Source organism: Vidua chalybeata, chromosome 2 (assembly GCF_026979565.1).
Source record: "Vidua chalybeata isolate OUT-0048 chromosome 2, bVidCha1 merged haplotype, whole genome shotgun sequence".
In the NCBI taxonomy this organism is placed as follows: Eukaryota; Metazoa; Chordata; class Aves; order Passeriformes; family Viduidae; genus Vidua; species Vidua chalybeata.
Window position 1 is genome coordinate 111,006,604 of NC_071531.1, and position 21,481 is coordinate 111,028,084.

General features: G+C 42.2%; 1 long non-coding RNA gene across 1 annotated transcript in view; it reads right to left on the reverse strand.

The window, feature by feature from the left end:
- Nucleotides 1–9,668: 9,668 nt before the first annotated feature.
- LOC128802315 (uncharacterized) overlaps nucleotides 9,669–21,481 on the reverse strand; it is a 37,193-nt gene continuing 25,380 nt past the window's right edge. Inside the window, exon 3 of the long non-coding RNA XR_008435368.1 lies at nucleotides 9,669–10,009. This is a non-coding gene — a long non-coding RNA (uncharacterized LOC128802315). The remainder of the gene's footprint in view (nucleotides 10,010–21,481) is intronic.

A 21,481-nucleotide genomic window follows, 5' to 3' on the forward strand; every position in this document is an offset into this window, starting at 1 on the left:
ACACACATTTCATTAAGCAAAAATGATCATCTGTTTTCCTAAGCAGCAATCTTCATTCTTGCTTAATAATCAGCCTTTAAGTGAACTAAGAGTGTTTTAATTAAAGGATGCAAGCGAATGGTCTGACTTTGAGAGATGCTGAGCACCTGGAATTGCAAACTGCAGATGGTCTGTCCCTGCTCCCCCGACCTGCTCCTCTGACCCTCGTTAAGGGCACACCACAGCACATGATGGCTGTGCAGAGTCAACTCTCACCTCTCTAGACATCATAATGTAAATAATAACATCATACATAACCCCTGTCATCTAACAGAAGCTAACCTGGCCTCTGCATGGCATAGTTATCCCAAATGTGTAGGTATTTATGGTAAAGTAGAAAAGGCAAGAACTGTGAGGGATCAGGCTCTAGGTCATCCTAGGACTCAGCAACAGCTACTAAAGATGGCTCTGATGAAAAACACAGTTCAGCCAGCTCCTTTTCATCTTTCTTATCCACAAAGCCATTGAGACTCCTCACACTGCTCTGAGGGGAGTTTTGTCCTAGGGCTGAGGCTGCCCCAAATCTCTGTGTCACACTGATTCAGTCTCCCTTCACCCCACATGAGCTAGTCAGGATATGCACAACAGACAGATATGCTCTGAAAGGAAAGCAAAAGTGTACAGGGATTTAAAAGCAGAGGGAAATGATCAGCTATCTTCTAGGAGCACAGCAGTAAATATCAAAAAAGGATGTGCATCCCCTGCAATGCTGAGTTATCACCCTAATAAATGCCACTGCCAAGGAGGAGCTCCTTGCACAAGACAGTGTGACCCCAGAGACTAAACAGCCACTTTTATACTTGCCTTTCATAAACCCAGTGGGAGGAAATTTTTCTGATAGCAGTATCTGCTACATTAATTTCTTACATCAGTTCAAGCTGTTTTATCTTCTGTTTGGTGTCTTTGGTTATATCCACACAAATGAGTTCAGGGCCTCTTCTCCGCTCCCCAGAAAGCAAATGCTTCCAGGGGGCATCTGATGGACGGCGTAGTGGTGTCACAACTGTAAAAACCTCACTAAAACTTTCCTTTGTCCCTCTGTCACAGCTGATGTCAGCAGAGGTAAGGAATTAATATGAGAGGTAAGGAGGAAGAACAAGAGGGAAAAAAGTCCGGCATCCCAATCTGATTAACCTCCAGACCTGCAGTTACAGTCCAAGAAGAGAGGAAAGGCATCTGCAAGCAAACTTCAGCAACCTGATCCACATAAGTGAATGGGAAAGGATGAAGAAGCAGGAACCTACTAAAGCTTCCTAACATTTCTGGAAAGAAACATCCCAGAAAGGAAAAGAGCCTGCAAAGGGATGCCATACAGGAAATACAAATTATCCACCTGATTTATTGCACAAGGGGAATGACACCAACATGACTTTAAATGTCATGGAAACCCCCAAAAGTTTCAGATGTATCAAGCCTACACTGTCAAGAAGGGAGGGGAGTTTACAAATGAGGGTGGCTTACAAAGAAGCTCTAGTCCTTCTTTCACTACATAACCATGTGAGGTTATGAAAGAGGAAAGCAACGTGGATTTCACAGCTGGAATTTCAAACAAGATGCTAAACTGAGGGTTTCCTGCCCTGCTCTTCTCCAAAACCAACTTTACACACCAGCTCAGAGACCAGCCACTATATAATTTTTTTTAATTTTCTTTTTATTTACCATTCAAACAATCCACTATTACCATTTTAGTGTCATTGTGTCTTAGAGTCTGAGTCCAGGATCAAGACTTTAATGCAGCAGGTGTCATGCAAACACAGGGCAAAAAGACTGTCTCAAAAAATTGAGATTTAAGGATGTGTGGGCATTTTTCCCAAATAAAACCTGAATGCAGCTGTTTCCAGTTCAATTACCCATTTCTGGATTTTTTCTTTTTAATTTCATGCAGGGATTAAATAACTTTATCTAAACTAACACAAATATCACTTAAGCTAAGCAAAACTTTCCCACCACTTCGTGACTTTCAGTTTGACACATTTTTTTGAAAGAAGTTAAAAATAATCAAGAAATAATTTTCCATAAGCCCCATGGCTACATGTGCAGTAGAGTGCCTTGCTGGAGTGACAGAGTGGATACCAAAAGCAGATAGGTGTTCAAAAACCACCTGTAGACACTCTTTAAAAAAAGATCCCTCATGGTGGTTAGATATAAAGGCACAGGCAGTGTTTCAAACCTGCATTGCCTAAGCTTCAGCCAGATGAGAGGGTGTTCCAGGACAAGGACCTCCCTCCATTTGCCCAGGTCTCGTACTCTTTTCCCAAGTACCCACTGCCAGCCCTCCTCAGGGAGAAAACAACGGACTCAGAAAGAATTTCTGCCTGCCCCAGCATGACCATTCCTGTGTGAAAGACAATGACAAAAAAAAATTGGCTCAGAAAAATAAGCTTTAAATTGCTACCTGATATGATCAAAACAGAAAAGCCCCTTGCTACCATCAAATCTATTCCTGTGAGGCACAGCAGCTGAACAAGATGTCACTACACTGAGCAGGGCACAATCTGATGATGAGCCACAGTTTGAAACCAAAACAGCACACAAAATAACAACGAGCAAACTTTTAGCAAACACCACAGGAAGCAAGAGGTCCTAAGGAGATATTTGAAGGAGATGGAGAGACTACTTGCTCTCACTGTGACATCCAATGCCCTTGCATACTGTTTTGGGAATTACTAAAGAGTTTCTGCCACTATCAATGTCACTCAGGCAGTTTTCCCTAGGAGAAATGTATTTTAAAGGTTTACAGACACAGCAAAAAAAATATACTAAATTGTCAGTTCTAGAGAGGCACTTTCACATTCCTGCTGGACTGAGTGTAATGGCATCAATCTGACACCAGATGCAGACTACAGTGCAGAGATTAATCATAAACAGTTGACTCTCACTGGTCAGGAGCAATGGACAGAGCAGGAATGTTTTGCTATTATTTCTGCCATTTCTAAGGTCACTTGTGGTATAATACATTAATTCAAACAGTAGCCAGTGATGCATGTAGCTGAGAGAGGAGAGTGTATTCACTAGTGCCAAAACCTGCAAAAGGAAAAACAGTGTTCAGCTCATATAAAACTGGAACTTAAAAAGCCTGCAGAAGACAGGTCCTAAGCAGCAAGTTCAGCACCTGGCAGGCACCAAATGAAATGGGGAAACTGCATCTAATTAGTCTGATGAAGTTACAATGTGCCTGTGTGATGCACGTAGTTTTTAGAACTTCTGTCTTCAAAGGCTTTGCTTCTCCTAACAAACAACATTAGAAATTACCTTCTAGTACTTTCAACTCTTTTAAGCCTTTGTGGAATAAATATTTGCAATGAGATGTAGGGGCTGGTTTCACTGAAACACATTTTAGGTTTGCTTTAGAAACAAAAACTCATATAAATAGAGGTCCAAGCAAACAATAAACATCATGAGCTAAAGGAAAGGGCACTGAGCGGTACTCTGAGTTACTTGGCACCAAGGTAAAATGTGCACCATGGAAAGGAGCTGCGAACAGCATGCAAAGAGGAGCTCAAAGCACTGCCTGCAAACAGGTTGTGTGTGTGGCACTCAGCCCTCCGATGATGGGCTGGAAACAACCACTGAGAGGTGTTGAGTCTGAGTCCCAGCGCTGAGTGCCGAGGAGAGGGGGAGAGAAGGCACGGAGTGGGTGTGCGAGCGTTGGTGGGTGCTGAAGAGCTGGGGCTCAGCCCAGGGACAGCAGGTCACAACTGCCAGGCGTGTCTGAGCTCCTCGGCAAGCTATCACCCACTTCAGGTTCTGCTGGTCCAAATATACAACTCCGACAGCTGCGCTGTTTCTCTGCAGAAGAGCTGAGCACATGCTTGCCCACCTCTGCACCGCTTTACGCGCACCCCGGCACCCCTTCCTCACAGCCCGGTCGTAACATCTCCGAGCAGATGAACAGCCTCACCCACGAGCACGCACTTGCGAAGATCCCAAATCCCACACAAGTCGGGTGCTTGGAACAGACCTCCCCCTTCATCCCTGCTCCCGGCAGCAACCTTTCCACCTAATTCAGCATACACCAGCCCTCCCCCGCCCCACTCCGGAGGACTCGTGTGGCCCCTCCCAGCCCCGGAGCCGCGGAGGCGGCACAAGCGCAGGGTCCGCGGTCAGCGTCGCACCGGGGCTGCAGGTGGGCGCATCCCGGGAGCCGCGGGCGGATCACGCCGGGCATCACTCCCGGCATCACTCCCAGCATCACTCCGAGCATCACTCCGGGCATCACTCCCGGCATCACTCCGGGCATCACTCCGGGCATCACTCCCGGCACCGCCCGCCCCGCGGCTCCCGCAAGTTGCGGGGAGCGCGGAGGGCGCGGGCAGCGCGGAGCCGCCGCGGCCGCAGCGCCGGGCAGGGAGCGCTCGGGGCGGCGCCGGAGCTTTCCCCGCCGGCTGCCGCTTCCCCGCCCCTCCCCGCCTTCTCTCGTTTCATTTTTGGCGGGGGCAGCGCCGGCTGCGGAGGGAAACGCTTCGCTCTCTGCGCTCCAGGACCGGCGCCTGCCGCGATGCGGATGCGTATGGACGAATCCTCGTGAAAACAGCTCCCGACGTTTTCCCCTCAAAAAAAAACCAAAAAAAAAACCCAAAAAAACCCCCAAACTCAAACAAACCACCCACTTGGATAATTAAAACGGTAAATCTAGCTAACTTTTCATTATCTTGCTTGCTGTGTGCTTATATATGTAGATATTTGTTATTTATCTGGCTTCATTTCGTCATCCTTTGGTTTGTCTTAGTTATCTGATCTTGTGCTGCCGGAGAACTTGAAATATTGGGGTTTGGAAGAGAGGAGGACTCCGTTTCTCCTTCTTCCTAAAGTTGGACTGAGGAATGAAAACGTTCCTAGCTCATACCAGCCTTGTGAATATGTTTACTTGCATTGCCAGCCTGAACATAGATGGGATTTCCTGTGGCAGCATCCTCTTGAGTTTGCTTTTCCTTTAATTTTTGCCAATAATACAGCAAAGATGTGTGTATGCTACACACATGCAGTCCTGTAGGCTGATGGATTTTGTATGCCGGTATTCACAGCTGAGATTCCAAGTAGGCTTTGAATGTCTTTCGTTTATGATGTTAACAAGTGACCTGTCTTCTGTTTTCATCCTAATTCAACTTGTGGATTCTGCCAAGAGATCATCTAAACCGAATCAAGTGGTGTTTCTTAGCCCTATAATTATTTCCTTGCCTTTTCAGAGATAGAAGCATGTTCTCGTTTGTACAGGTCACACAATTTGTACAGCTTTATAATCCAGAGGGCTTTTGTTTGAGAGGATATTCATTTTATGCAGTCCCTGTACTGGTTGGATGCTTTATGAGACTGGGCAACCCCAGGCTTTCTGCACATTATGAAAACCAACTTTGGGAAATTAAATGTCTTTGTTAGGTACTATAATTCCACAGATACTTATGCTTGCTACTATAAACTATTCTTCTTTTTGGACTATTAATCCAGCAGATATTTACCTGAGGAAAATAAGACTGAGAGGTTAGTTTAAAAAAAAAAAATCAATATATACATGGAGAAAAGACTGTCTTATTTCATCAAACAAGAAAAAATGAGAGCATCAGTTGCATAGCTGCTAAAAATTACTGACCTGAACTTTGCTGTAAAATATGGGCTAAACTTCCAAGTCTGACTTGAGAAAAACTTAGCTCAGGGTAGACTCTGTTGCTCTTCACTGAGTTGTTTTTTTGTTGTTGTTGTTGTTGTTGTTTTGGTGGTTTTTTTTTTTTGTTCCTTTCTGAGAAGTCAGTCATATATTGATCTACCTACCCATACACGCATGAGCATATTCACCTGCACAGGCACACACCTGATACTGTCCAACTGCAGGACTTGTGAGCTGAGGTTTTGAGCCGCAGAGGACTACAAGCAATGCAGGGGAGAGGATAAAGGAGGAGGGATTTACGATATTTGCTGCTGAGCACAAATTTTAGGGACCTTGCCTTGGAATTGAGTCTCAATAGTCAAAGAAGAGAGGCAGGACCTCACGTGCACTTGGCACAGCTTCTGCTCTGAACTGCTGCCTGCTGTGATTACATCTGTGTTTAAATTAACCTTCGAAAAACTTGTGTTCATCCATCATTTATCTTGTTAATGTTAAAAATGGGATAAAATGTGCATTTGCTGGTTAATTTGGTCTGCTAAATTCTAAGATCTGTTGACCCAAGAGACAAGTACTTTGCTTAGGGGCTGAAAAAATTATTTTTGTTTAGGATCATACAAACTGCTGTGTGCTGGCGCTGCACGCTTCACTTCTTGCAGTGTTGCATGAAACAGGAATATGGAATTAGGAGACATTTTTTTCTCCTATACATAGGACTTAAAGGGGTTAAGAGATTGGTCAGCAGCACTTCTCAGAGCATTAGTAACTCCAAAGATTATTACTTTCTGAACACTTGGAAAGGTACAGGTTGTTTTAAGGTACTGTAAGTAAACTTCTCTTGGTACCCCAGCCTCTTCAGTTACCATTCATACCTTGTCTCTTTGGTGGAATTTCTGCAAAGTTCAGATTTCCACCAAGCCTGTCATAAATAGCTGGAAGTCTCTTCTTTTTGATTGTGGAGACTGAAGCACCTGGAATGTTAAAGGAGAGAAAAAGGAAATCGGCTCCAAGCCATTGTGAAAAGTTAATACAATATCTAAAATAGGATTTCTGACTTTAAAGTCTGTTTTTTTAAGAGGAGATTAATCAAGCCTTTGTTGTTTTGGAGTTTTATTGTAATTATTACTGTTATTCCCAGAAGTTTTGGACTCTACAGCTCTCACTGCCCTCAGTGAAACCTGCAAATAAGCAAGTTTCCCTGCATGCTTCCTCCTCCTTCCTTCCCTGAGAGCTTCAATTTGCCTGTTTTTTCATCCAGGCAGCAAATGAAAGGGCTGACAGAATTCAGTCAGGCAGGAGGCACCCACTGCATGCAGAATCTGACTCCTCAGTACTGAGAGTCCTCTTGAGCTGGGGTTACAGGACATCTCTCAGGTGCTCATGCCATTTTGTGCTAATTCCACATCTGAGGGTCACATACCAAACTATCCTAGTGTTTGAGAGAGCACAAGTAATTAAAATTCAGATACTTTTAATGACTTACTGATGCACAGCTGTTAAAAGCAGCAACTGAATTTTTGTGATCTGAAAGAGTAACAACTTTTTGCCCCAATTTTCTCTAAGGTATTTACTGAGAAAAAAAGCCTTAATATGCTGCCAGATTCAGTGTTTGGCCCTACTATTAATGCCTCACCCAGAAATGGGGAAAAAAGGCACAGCTTCAAAATGCATGAAAAACTGACTTTAAGACAGCTTTAGCAGTTGAGATCAGTTTTTATACCTTTGTCTTTTAAATGACTAATCTCTATCTGTGGGTGTCCATTTAACCTGTGATATAACTTTAGAAACTGCTAGAGGCAATTTGTACTATAGGATCTGCAGTGATTAACATTGGGTACACATATACATAAAGCATTTCTGTATTTGATGGGTTGCATCTCTTGGCTTTGGATGCCTTTCTCTTTTTTTTAATGTCACATTCTCATCTGCAGGGTAATTTATGAGCACAAGCAAAGGTTGCAGACTCCCTAATTCAAGCTTCAACTGTTATGGCATTTTTACACAAATGCTCATTTTCTTTGTCATATCATTTAGCAAAAAGGATCAATGTGATCCATTATCCTGCAACTATTGTTTGAAAAAAGTGGTTCTATCAAAAATGTGTCCCCTGGTTGTATTTTTTTGGTAAACCAATTATATATGTCAGACATAATGTTGCCCTCTGCTATTACATTATGTTTCCAAATGTAATAAGTTGGGGAAGTTTCAATGTATGAAAAAACAAAATATTTTTTCCCATGGGCACTTGATGTCCATGGCTGGAGATTTACTCTTGGCAAAGGAACAAGTCCTTCTGCCTATACAATTCACATTTCAATTAAAAGCAGGGCACATTTTAGAAAATGTTGGGAATGTATATTATAGATATTAAATTTCAAATGTTATTTTCTTGATGTTTCATGTTACAAATTAATGCTGGAGTAAGAGAATGGAATTGGAGGTAATTTTCTCCACATTCTCTTTAGTTCCTCAGTTTTCCAGTTACTGGAGGAAGAAAAGCACATGGGAGTACAGTGAAATATACAGACCTAGACATCCTAAGAATTGACTAAATACTTTTGAGTTTGCCTTGCCTGCAGTAGGAGTGTGTCATATGGTAATTTGGGAAGCTTGCTCGGAAATGGAAGAGTTATGAAACTGGGTTTGCCTCCTACAGGTGCACATCCCTGTGTGTGCATTTGCAGGTTTGCCATAGGGGAGAGGTCGAAAGCCCAAAATTAAAAGCAGGATGGATAATTTTAAAAAGACTTGCTCTGCCATGAAGCATCAGCTGCTCAGCACTACAAAAAGTCCAACCTAAGGACTGCCACATCACTGGCTCCTCTGCAAAATGGGAGGATTGGAAAAGCTCTATCAGTATATGAGAAAAGTAGCCTTGTTGACTATGTTTAAGTATTGTTTCTTCTTATCAAAATGCAAGATAAGCTTTGAAAATTTTGAGTGGCAAGCACCCCCAAATTTAAGACAAGGCTTATCAAAATGAAAAAAATGGCTGCCTAAGTTTCTTTTTTTTCCTTATTTGTTCCTAAAATCTTGTGCCTAATTCATTGTATTTTGTAAGAAACCATTACTCCATTATGTTAAATGGCAGTGTTACCTTTTCAGGCTTTGAATGAACTGGATTTGTGTTGATTGTAAAAACAGAATGGTTTGATGGTAAAAACATCCAAAAAGAATCAGCCAGTCAGCTGGCTCATGCACAAACACAGCAGTTATGCCCTAAGTGCCTAACTGTTAAAAAGTCATTCTCTGCTACAGGGAATACTGGATTGCAGAGTGACAATCCCGCTATTGAGCTGTCTGTGAGGTGCAAAGAGGGGCCAAGGTGATATAGCTGTCTGCTTCGTAAATAAGTAGGTGTCTGTGCTTACATATGTACACAAACACACAGAACAGTTCCATGGAGGCCAATACAAAACCCATGTGAATGAACAAAAAGTTGTGGTGAAATGTGAAGCAACACTGGGACGATGACCTGCTGGAGAAACAGGAAAGGAAAGCACAAATGAAAACTAGGAATCACAGAAATGTCTGATCCAGTATGTAGATTTTTGACATGGGTGAGAAGGGTTAGAACTACCAACAATAGTGAGGGCTACCTCACTCAGAAATGCTTATGCAGTAATGAGAGGGGATTATAATTTGATGGAATTCTGCCAAAAGGTACTTTGTACCTACTGAAGTGTGGTTTCATTTGGCAGCTTCTCCTAACTTGAGGAGAACTTCCAAACTCTGCTGCCATATATCACAGTCAAAAATATGACGATGTTAGAACACTTTGACCTTCAAAATAGAATTTGAGAGTATTAAATTACTGTACCTGTAACATAGTCGTGTTTGCAATAACAATTACAGTCAAAATGACAAAAGTCAGCATCCCCTTCCCCCTTTTTCACAGCAGTGGAAATAAAAGTTCATTTTAGTCAAGTTATATTCCTTTTCCTTTCTTCCTAGAACTGTCTGTAGTTGGTTCCTGCAGCAGCTGAGTGAGCAGAGCAGGACAGTTGGCTTGGGTCTTTTCATGGACTGGAATGCCAAATGTTCCTCTTATTGTTCCCTCCCTCTGACAGGGGACACGCTGTTCAGTGAATCACTTATGGCCAGCAGCAGAACATGACTTCAGCATCACCTTGCATCTTCTGTCCTCCCAGTCCTGCTGTTTTTCTTGCCTCACAGCAATTAGGTTTCAGGCAGACCATCCGTCCTCATCCTCCGCTGTTTGAGTTTCCTGGGTTTTGACTTGCTGGATTCCACTCACGTGGAAGCACTGACCTGCCTGGAAAACTTCCTGCATGGGCAGCAGTAATCCTTTGGGCTGTTGTTTCTGCCTGAATCCAGAAGCCACTGTGCATGACACTTACTGGAGGGTGGCTGTAATACATCAAAACAAGCATTTTCCAGTTTTAAGTGCAGATGATTTATTTGTATTATAACCACATTAGCTAGTCTCTGGATGGCCATAATTTGGGCCATAATTGGATCTTTCGCTGTGTAAGAGGGATCCTTCCTCTAGGAGGAAAGAAACACCTTCTTTTTTTTTTTACCTAGCACTGTTGATTTGATAGCATTAAATCCATCCAGTTTATTTGTATTAAGCGTAAGATTCTCTCTAAATTTAATATGGGGGTGGGGTGAAGTAGCTATCAATACTCATTTTCTTATACTTAGCTTTGAGCTAGATTATAAAAGATCAGCCTGGCTTGGAGAAACCACTGCAGTAGGCAGTGGTGGAGCCCATGGAGTACAAGTTTGTCACCTCACTGTGATAACTGTGGCTCACTGAGTCACTGACGAGAAGGGGGTGCTCTAAAACCAGCAGAGACAACTGAAACAGGGAGGTCTGTGATCAAAATATCATCCTTGAGAGAGATTTTAGGCCATGGTTTATTGGTAACTCAACCACTAAAGGATGTAGGCTAACTTGGACCTCATCAGTATTACTTAGAGATGCAGCCCAGTCAGCTATCAGAGTATCTCCTCTAATTTGTGTTATAATAAATCCTGGTAAATACAGCACAAACTTTTAACAGTGCCACAGACACAAAGCAATAAATGTGTGTTGGGTGAAAATACTAGGAGTATGTACCATTGTCTGGAAAGCTTTAATCAAAAATAGCTCATTATGATAACTATTGTCAAGTTGTAAACCTTACACCACTTGTGATTGTTCAGGAGACTCTCCTGGGTACCCTGAAGTGTTTTAATTAATAGTTTAATAAAAATTAGTGCTTAATTATTCATTAACAGTTGAGCTGAGGGAATAACCTCTAAAGTTGGTAAGCATGCAGGTGATGAAAGGTTGGGGAGGAATGCAAATGGATGGAACAACTGAGAATTAAAGACTGTCTTAAAAAATGCAGCTGAATAGAACCAGTATCAGGGATGCTCTTGGGCAGGAACAATCAAGAATGCAAATTTAACAGGGGAAATGACAGGCTGGGCAGAGATGACACCCCAGCAATATCACAGAGCTGATTCAAGTCCTGATGATGTCACTGGTGAATCCCTTCAGAAGAACTGCTACATGGCCATCCACATCCCAAACCTGGGGAATAGAGGGAGCAGGGCTGCTCTGCAAGGGGCACATGGGCTGGGAGCCGAGGTGACCCCAGCACAGGCACTCCTCACAGAGGGGACACAGCCAAGCACAGGCAGAGCCAGGTGCCCATAATGGGACCAGTGACAACCCCAGATCAGTGAGGGGCCACCCAAGGGAGCAGCCAGGAACAAAAAATGGCATTATTTAGTGACACAGAAAAAAATTCAAATGTACCAGAGAAAACAAGCAAATAATATAATGATCTTCTCAAGAAAAGAGGAAAGACAAACTTTAGAAGTCTAATAGCATTTTGGTTTCTGTAAAAGATGCTTTTAAGGCTGTTGATTTCTTTCCTAGGGAAATGACTTCCATTCTGTCTTAACACTTGTATCTACATAAACAATCTTCTGTATTGGGCTTGCCCAGCATAATGGCATCATTACCACCTCTTCCACACAAAGAATTTTTACATTAGGGTCATAAATCAAGCTTCTTCTCACTCTGCCTTTTACTGAAGGCTTTTAATTTTTTTCTTCCATTCTATTCTCAAAGACTGTACTGCAGGTCTTATTATGAAATTACCTGAAGACTGACAGTTGCCAGTGGCAAAAAGGGCCCCTGCTGTTTTGTAAAAGGCAAAATGTGTTTCTTTTCATCTAGACCAAAGCCTTGTATCATTATGGGGTTTTGACTTTTTTTTTTTAATTAATATTTTAGGATGTTTACATCTAGAATAAACAACCATTTACTATTAATAATAAGGATCTGTGTCTACAATGTCACTTCTCTGATTTGTTGCTAAGTCCCTATCTCCTGATCATCAAAACTGTATCAGTTTGAGTTTGTTTGGACCCTGTTATGCAGAAAACCAATCAGCTCCTTTCAAGACAAAAGCCAGGTGTGGATTTAGAGGTGATTTGCTGAGGAGACCATTTCATTTCAAATAAGCACAAAAGCCAGGACCATACACAAATTGGGATCTTTCTGTGCTGCACAGTGTTTTCCAGCACACTTCCAGCAGATCTTCTGCTCTCAAGGGCTCGGAAACCTTCGTGCCATGTCCAAGGATGTGCAATTTATCCCCACTTTGATATTAGGCTATCAAACTACCAATTCCCTGATTGAGCCCTTATGTCAATTTAGGTCTTTTGAAACATAAAGTCTCTAAAAAACAGTGATGATGTCTTTCAGCCACATGGCCCCATGTTACAGGCCACACAGTGTGGGCACAGCTGTTTGTTCACACTTCTCTAGATGGAGGTAACAGGAATATTATGGGCACCAGCCCCACTTCAGCTAGGGAGCAGGGAACTTCCAGCAAGAGGGACATCTTTTTCTGTATGTTTTGGAGATTTCTGATTCAGGATTAAGTTTTTTGTTTGCATTTCAGATGTTGTCAGTGGCCTAGAGACACCCTAAGGTTTCTCCTTGGGAAAAGCAGATCAGGCTCTCCTCAGCCCAGAGCAAGGCAGTTGCCACTGGACAGATGACAAAATGAAACAGCAAGATGAGCAGACCAGGATGCATCCATTAGTTTTTGGCACAGAAGTCAGTGGTGCTTTGAACTCTCTGTAAAGACAAATCTGACCTACAAAATACCTGTATTTGGATCTGACTGCCAAAGAAAGACAGGTAAAGACAGCATTAAGTGTAGAGTCTGCTCATGACTGTCTGTAGTGGCAGCCAGCACTTGTAAGTGTTGGACCATCCAGATCCCCTTGTAACACAAAGAATAGGAGCCTTACAAATGCTGTCACTTTTCCAGGACGTGATTTGCTCTTTGGTAAGGCAGTTACAGAGCCCCTCCTGAACAACAGCCCGGGCTGTGTGTGTATGGTATTGGGACACAATGCGCTGTTCACACTGGAATTCCAAATCCACTGTAGTCACCCAAAAGCCAGGAGTGTCATCTGCACTTAGATATGTGATCTTTAATCAGCAGCAACAGCACCGGGTGTACATCTTGTTTTTAAGATGACCTATGAAGCTGTCAGCTGTAGCTGCTTGACCTATAACAGATAATGCCATCAGGAGGAACAAGCACTAAAATGAAAAATAGCTTTCCTTGCTTTGCCTAACATTCATCTGACACTCCCAAAGGCTGGAGCTGGGCAGCACAACTGCACATAGAGTACAAGTTCACTATGAAGGTGTGCCTTAATCACCTCTTTCTAGTGGGCTTATGTTTCTTCTCTCAATTCTCAGGTAACAAGTCAAGTCTGCTGCTCGTTAGTCCTATCCTTGATCTTGTGCTGAAATTATTTATTGGCTCCCCTGGTAGTTTGTAGACACTCATTTCTTGTTATATACAGCTACATGTAAGAAATAAGCAAACCACATTTTGTCATTTCAGTCATTTCAATCTACAAAATCTCCCAAATAGAACAAAGAAAAGGGGTGCTTAGATGCAGTGAAACTTCATCTGGTTTTTAGTGTTAACAAGCTAAATTCAAAAAAGGTACCAGAAAAGTGTGAAAAACATTATTTAGGAAAATTAGGCATTAAATTTACACTGAGATTCTTTGGGGTTTTTAGATATTGTCCTTCAGAAGCAGCTGCTATCTCAATGGCACACATCACTGGTTACATGAAAGATTTCTGTCGAAAGCATGACATCTAATTTCAGAAAAGCAGTCATTATTTTCTAGCTTCAAAAGTCTGTAAAGTGTGTCAATCACTAATGACAATTAACAAAAAATCTCAATGTAGCGATAATTTAATCTTTAAAAAAGAAGAGAGGATAAAAACATGTCTTGGACATTTGCAGATTTATATGGTTAAACTAGAGAGTTTTTGTCAACACATTCTGTCTTCAGCTTCAAAATGTTTCTTGTCTTGTGCTCTGAAGAACTTCAAAATGTTTATTGTCTTGTGTTCTGAAGAGCTAAAGATCCACTGTAACTGACAGAGGAAATAAGAATTTTAGTGGACCATATAGCCACCAAAATAATGCCATTTAAAGAAGTAAATTTTTTTGTTGATGCACTCTTTTTTTTTTTTTTTTTTTTTTTTTTTTTTGCCAGAACAAACCTTAAGCAAACATCGTTGAGCACAGCATTGGGTTTTTTTTTTTTAACAATCCTGATACAGCAGCAAAGGAAGGTAGTTGCCAGAATGGCAGTATTTCTGTTTCCCTAATAGTTCAGTAATTGGAAAGCACAGTCCAGGCATAACTTCTTGCTCTTTGGGGGTTTTTCGTCTTGCAACAGTTTTAGCCTCACCAAGGACCACTGTCACAGTCTCCTGCTCCTTCTGCTCATTACAAGCTGTTCTCAAACAGGCTTGGAGTAGCAGCAAGAAGGGCTCTCTAACCAGCTTTTATGGCAGTCCTGAAGGCAGAGATGCTCTGGTTCAAAGCCCTTTTATCTCCATTTAAGAGGAGGGCCTGAAATGGGCTGAAGTTAGTGCTGTGAGGGGCAGTGGGAAGAAAGCAGAGCTTTGTGTTGCAAGGTGTGCAGGCACCCACACTTTGAACTGCTTTGTCCATCCCCAGCACAGGCAGAGCTGACCTCTGCTGGAATCAAAGAGTATAGAAAGTAAATCAAGGGATTTGATTTACGTCCACATGAAGAGAGGAACACATTTTTGGCAAACTCCTTATTCCTTTTAAATATGCTTTTGCAGAAAATCCCATTAAATTCCTCTTTGTTGAGACCTATTTGTGAAGGCTGGGGGATGCAACTCATGAATAATGGGAAAACAACACACCAGAAGCACAGGGTCTGTGTTGCAGTCACTTGCAAGAATGGGCTGGGTCTGCTTGATTTGGACATATCCCGAGGCAAGGATGGAGAAGAAGGGGGATGGGTCCTGATTCTTTTTGGAAAATGCTTTCCACTGCAGACCTTCAGAGATCCTTCTCTTCCTTTAAAGCCTTGTGTGGTCTCCACTACTGCAGTATCACCTGGGTTTTACTGAATGTCCATCCCACTGCAGTCTGTGAGGTTGGAAATGTGACAGTTCCTTTCATTTTATTGATTCAGAGGGAGAGGCAGACCCCTGCCTATGGATGGTATGGGGGGGTCAGGGGTTTTGCCTCTCATCTCCCCTGATAACACAGCAACGATGCTGACTGACTTCTCGTGTGTGTGGCGAGGATAAACTGGTGACCCTCTGCAGCTACCAGGGCCATTGCAACACACCCAATCAGCTCATAACAGTCAAAGCCTTTTTTAGAAATTGCTCATCTCTGCTCCATCAGGAAAGTTACATGACAAAGCTCTTTATGAAATACTGGAAAAAAACAGGTTTGGCCAGAATATATATGGGAAAATATAGAATTAAAATGGACTTAAATGCAGAAAGATGACAAAGCAACTGCTTTTCTGACCTGAAGGCATCAGTCTGCTGAAATCTGACTTCCATGTATCAAAGAGCTATGTAACCAAGAAAGAAGGGAACAGTACATATATCTTCACTTCTCTCATAAATCTGGGAGGTACCTTGGTGGAAGTGGAACAGAAATCTGGATTGAAATTCAATGCAATAGCATAGAACCTAAGTTAAAGTCTCAGACAGAGATGTGCTGAAAATACATATGGGATGAAGCACCATTTACACAGGAAGGAGCACTGGAAACTGCAGGAGCTGCTTGAATTCATCAGAACTTACTTCACATAGAAGTGTAATTCTGACTTTTTTATTGCCAATTCTTTTCATAAAAGCTGCACTTTCTTTAGTTGTGACCAACTAGTTTCTTCCCTTAACTGTTACTGAGGGAACTACTTATGCAATGACATAATTTAGTGATGCCTCTTCTGCATCTTAATGTGTAGTACACCTGTGACTAAATGATTTTTATTTCTCATTTTTTATTGAGACAATATTGTGCAGACTTCTTTGGCAGGAACCTGACATAAAGCTTTGTCTGTGCAGCCCAAACACATTTAGTTTCTGGAAACTCATCCATTTAATCTAGAGAAGCATAGATCATTTGAAGAATGATAAAATTACATGGTCAGCCTGAAAATTAAGCCATTTATATGAAGAGGTTTGCTCTTATGCAGCTGTAGATATGAGTCACTGACCTAAAAAGCTAAGGCATTGCAGAGATATTAAGAAAATAAAAATAAAGAATTTAATAAGTTGGTGAAGTAATAAAAGAAGACAGGAAATAAAAGATTTGTTTGTCCTGACTGAAACAAAAATCTTCTTTTTTGTGGGTATGAGAACAGATCATATCTCTCATGTTTCCTGTTACAAATCTTCTGGCCCAACACCTGACAAATGCAATTGCTGGATGTTCTGCCCTTTAAAGAGCTGTAGCAATCAATGATCAAGGATCAAGAAGTATTGCTCTTGATTTCAGTAAAGAAGTCTTTGTCACTCCTTACTTCAGACTCTTCCTGCCTGCAATTGCTGCCAGCTCAGAAAGAGCTGAATTGCAACGAGGAAATATACAGGAGGGGTAGAGAGGTACTTGTGGGCAGAACTGTTCTCCTTCTCAGACACAGCTACCTCCCAGCCAGGGAAGAGAAGGTAGTTTTGGTTGAGGGTAGGGAGGGAAAAAGAAAGGGTAAACAACACCTTTCTTTCTTTCTTTGCAGCCTCATCTACCTCTAAAACCTATCCTGAAAGTGAGAATCACTTTTTCTTCTGTGTCTGTGGTGGAGGGAACTACAGGAATCTGTTCTCACCTCTCATTTGGTGCCTTTGAGGAAAAACTGTGTCACTCCAAGCTCTCAGGCAAGAGCCTCATCTCCAGCATCTACAGGGGAGCAGCTCATATATTGCAATAAACTGGCTTGGAGTCAATTCAATTTAGATTAAAGTGATGATAATGACTTTAAGGGAACTAAAGAGGTGATTCAAAAGATGTTTCTGCCTTCTGGAAGTTTATCCAGCTAGCTAGTCTTATCCCTTAGGTTTATTTGCAAATTTAGGTTCCAAGTTACTTCTAAGTACCCCTTGCTCAAGTCACAATGTTTTTTGTGTGCAAGTGCTTGTCTGTTTTTTACCCCATTTTAGCTGAGTGATTGCAGAGGCCAGTGGGATGTAGAAGGGTCCCTATCAGAGCAAAGGTAACACATTAACAAATAAATTGTGAAGACAGAAATATTCCTAGTGCAGTCTCTGCTTTTCAGATTTAGATTCTCTGTGTTAGGGAGGAGGCTGTACCACAGACTGTGCCATGGGGCTCTGTGTCAGATTGCAGAAGTAAATCCTTATTTAAACAGGTTTTCCTGCTGATAACTTGCTGCCTCTCAGACACAGGCACACACCACCACCATCCCTTTATGCTCCTTATCAGGGACTTGGGAATGTGCTCCATGCCAGCATCTGCAGGTGGCTGCAGGGTGCATCTTCCTTAGCAAGAGGCAGGAGCTGGGCTGGACTCGGGGTCTGTGCCTGCTTGTGTGGAATAGGGATACAGGAAAGTCATTTCTGAGGCAGAGGAATCATTCATGGATTGCAAAAGTCTAGCAAGTCTGAGCTAGGAATTCCAGTCTCGGGGTCTGTGGTGTTGACCCCAAGATTGTAAAAGTCCTTGTTCTCCCAGCCCATGCAGCCAAAGAAGGAGTCTGAATATGTAGGATCAGCTTCTCGAGGTTGTTTGTTTTTCCTTATCTATAACATTCTTTCTCTGACCTGCTGAGCTCTGTCTATCAGGTCAGCCATGGCATTCTGTCTGCCCTCTAGGGCGGCGTTTACATTTTATATTCAAAACTACGTGTACTATGTTTACAGTAATGTGCCAATATCTATCATCTATGTTAGACAGTGTGTCTCTACCTTAAACCAATAGAAAAGTGTCACCATCACACCAAGACATGGAGGACAAGAAGAAGGAGAAGAAGGCCAGGACATGCCCAAATCCCTCCATCTTGTCCCCTTGAACCCCATTCTAAAAAGCCACAAAATTCTACTTTTTCACCCTGTGTTAACTCAACTATCAGATTACTCAAACCCTTGTGGCTTGTAATTCCTCATACAAAGTTGGCAGCTTTTTCCACAGGCTAAAATCGAAGCCACAGGTGTTTTTGACTTCATGCCAGGTCTTGAGACAACCAGGGCAGCCAGAGGGATGTCTTGGATTCCCATATTCCAGTAAAAGTTGTAATCAGATTGCAAATATACATATTAATATACATATTTAAACATGATCCTAAAGAAGTTGCTAAATCAAAATGCAATAGGATAAACACAGATGATGAGAAAAAGATGGAATAATTACAAGCCAGAGACTAAAACTTAAGTTCTGTTATATCATCTATCTGTTTTTCCCTTATACCACCCTAGCATTCTTGCTAGACCTTTCCGAATCACACTTGTGATATACTGTCAGTTCAGCAGCAGAACTGGGGATAAGGCACCACCATTAAATCCTCACAGAGACTGTAACTGAATAAATCAAATTATGTAAGTAGTTAATTTTCATAATTTGAAATTACATGTCTTTTATGCAGTCAGAATCAATCTAGGCTATTAGCAACTACTTTGGAGTATTTTTGGACATAGTTGATGAATGCTCTAAGGGAAGGCAGCAAGCCATTTTTGTAAGCAGGTTTGTAATATCAAGTCTTGCACTGGGTTATACTCAAAAGTCATTTCAAAAGTGATGGCATAATGGTCAGTTCTGGGAAACCTGATAGGCCAAAGCACAGTCAGAAAAGTGCAAGCAGGAATCAGAGAGCTGGTTTGAGAAGGAAGAAGGGCAGAAAGCACATGGAAGAGCTTCCCACCCTGTGGAGAGCCCGAGGCTGCCCCTTCCCATGGCTCTCAGATCACTGCCAGCCCATAGCTCAGAGGGTTTGGGTTTAACTTCATCTTCTGCCAAAATGTGTGACCTTGGTGTCACCATTTAGGTCTCCCTGCATCTCACTGTCCTGACTCATAAAGCAAGGTGAAGAGCATTCCCCTGATTAACAAAGAACTGGCAATAAAATCCACACTGAACAGTAAAAGGCATTTGAGCTCTGTGAGGATGTACCATTGCTTACACTGACAGATGTTTCTGTGAGGAGCTTCCCTGCAGCTTCGAGGCAGGGTTACTCAGTCTTTCTCTTGGTATGGGAACAGGCAGAATACCTGCAAATAAGTTTTAAGCAGGACATGCAGTTCTGGAGGCCTCCACATAAGAGATGTGCCTCTGATTTTCTTTATAGCCAGCCCTAAGTTTAAAGGACAGGAATTTGCAAATGGTGGTTTGGTCTTACAGCTCTCCCCTCCCACCGAGCTGACAGAAGGCTTTCACAGCTGGTTCTGCAGACCTTCACAAGACCTTTCTGTCTTCTCTGCAAGCAGCAATGGCAACTGAACATTGATTTTCAATGGGGCTTTTCATCACTGAAACGCTGACACTTTAATTATCAGGAGGCCCTGCACAGGTTGGAATTAGAAAACAATTACAAGTACTTATAACATGGAGCTTAGTACAGCAACTCCCAAAAAGTTATCTGAGCAGTAACACTTAAAGCTTGTTTGCTGTAGTTTTTGTTCTTAAAAAAGTTTTCAGTCCTTCTGTTCCCTCACACAGATTCTCTAATGTCTAATAATATGTTGAGCACATGCTGTGGCCTTTCCATTAACAGGGGCATGCCTTGTATCTGCTTGTTTTCATCAAAGGCAAAGGGATTCTTGATCTCTCTGCAAGTTTAGTTGAAACTGGGCAATGAGTTCAAAAGGAGCTCATGGGGACTGACAATGGCACAATCTTGTAACTGTTATTTCCCAAGGAAACTGGATTAAAAGGAAGCATCTGACTATGTGGTAGGCTAAGTCAAACCTTCCTTTCATCAGTTAAAAAAAAAAAGTGAGGAAACATATTTTTACGCAACACTTACTAGCTGAGTTTCAGTCAGAGGGAAACTGACTCCTCATATTATTTTTTTTTTTTTCTCATTAGTGGGTCTAGAAGAAGGACAGGTTTATGTCTTTGGACATAGCTAGAAGAAATTACTCTTTTAAAGTTCCCTCTTTTATTAATTACAGGCAATTACCTCTTTTATTAATTGTCAGGGGTTTCCACTGCATGATGTCTCCTTTGAAATAATTGCAAAATAATTCTCTCCTTAAGGTTGTTTTGAGCAACATGATGGAAGTCTCCCATAGCCTGGTTTCCTACTGGAATTTTTTTCCTTCTTGGTTATAGGCTGTGTTCCCATGACAATTCCTGTGCTCATGCATCCCAGAATTAGCTCCTAACACGTTCCAGCCTGATGGTACATTAAGCCCACTCAGTGCTCTGCAAACTACATGTACACTCTAGGCTCTGAATTTGTGGGGAGAGGAAGGTCTCTAATTTGGGTACTAAGGTTATGGGATTTAAAGATGGGAGAAGGGATGGACAGAAGGTAGTGGAGGAAGATGCCCAGGTTTATTCCTCTTCTAATTTTTTTTTTAATAGAAATGCCTCATGTCTGCAGGCTAAGAAGGGTATGTAAGAGTAATAAGTATAAACTTTTGGTGAAATGGAACACTTGCTTGAAAATGACATCACTTTAACTTCAAAGTCAGCTGACATGGAAAGCAGGTCTGTGTTTTGAGTTAACTTTCCTGCAGCTTTCCTTCACTGACCCCTCAGTTTAGCTGCAAGCTCCCTGTTTCCATGGGGTGCCCGTGTGACATTCTCACTTTAAACACAGCAGTGTTCCAGCTGCAGAACTACACACCTTCCTAGAGATCTCCTCTTAGTCCAAACCTGAGGAATCCTAGAAAAGACTTTCTCAAAAGGAACAGCTCTGTGCCCAGTCCTAGCTGCCAGAGCAGTGTCAGAGCTGATGGTAACATCCAGAAGTGCCAGGAGCCAAGAAGGGAGCACTTGGATACTGTAAGAGAAGTCAGGGTCTGTTGACAAAAAAGGCTCCCAGTAGGTGCTGGTTTGGCTCCAAATGGCACTGATGGATTATTAGGAAGATCACCACTGCATCCCCATGTTTAGTGGACAGCATTAATGTTTCTCAGCCAAGGCACAAGGAATTCCAGCCAGGACTCCTGATGGATCTTCATGGACATCCAGCACTGCTACCAGACCATGTTCAACCACTACAGCTACTGAGTGTGCTGCTCACTGACTCTTTTCCACCAGCAGTTACAGTTCACACATTAAAGCTGTTCTGAGGCTTTCTGGATGTTTTTGCCCCCAGCCTGTTCTCAAGAAGCTGTCCAGACTGGAGAAGCAAAACTCTTCAATATGTTTCCATCTGAGAACAGCCTACCATCTCACCATCTGTCACAACAGCACTTTCTAACATTTTCTTCTCCCTCTTGGTGCTTCTTATGCCTCTTCAAAGTTTGCCCTCTAGCATTTTCCAAATGGCACAGCAGTGTTCAGCAGTGTTGGGACAATTGCATTTGTGGAGTAT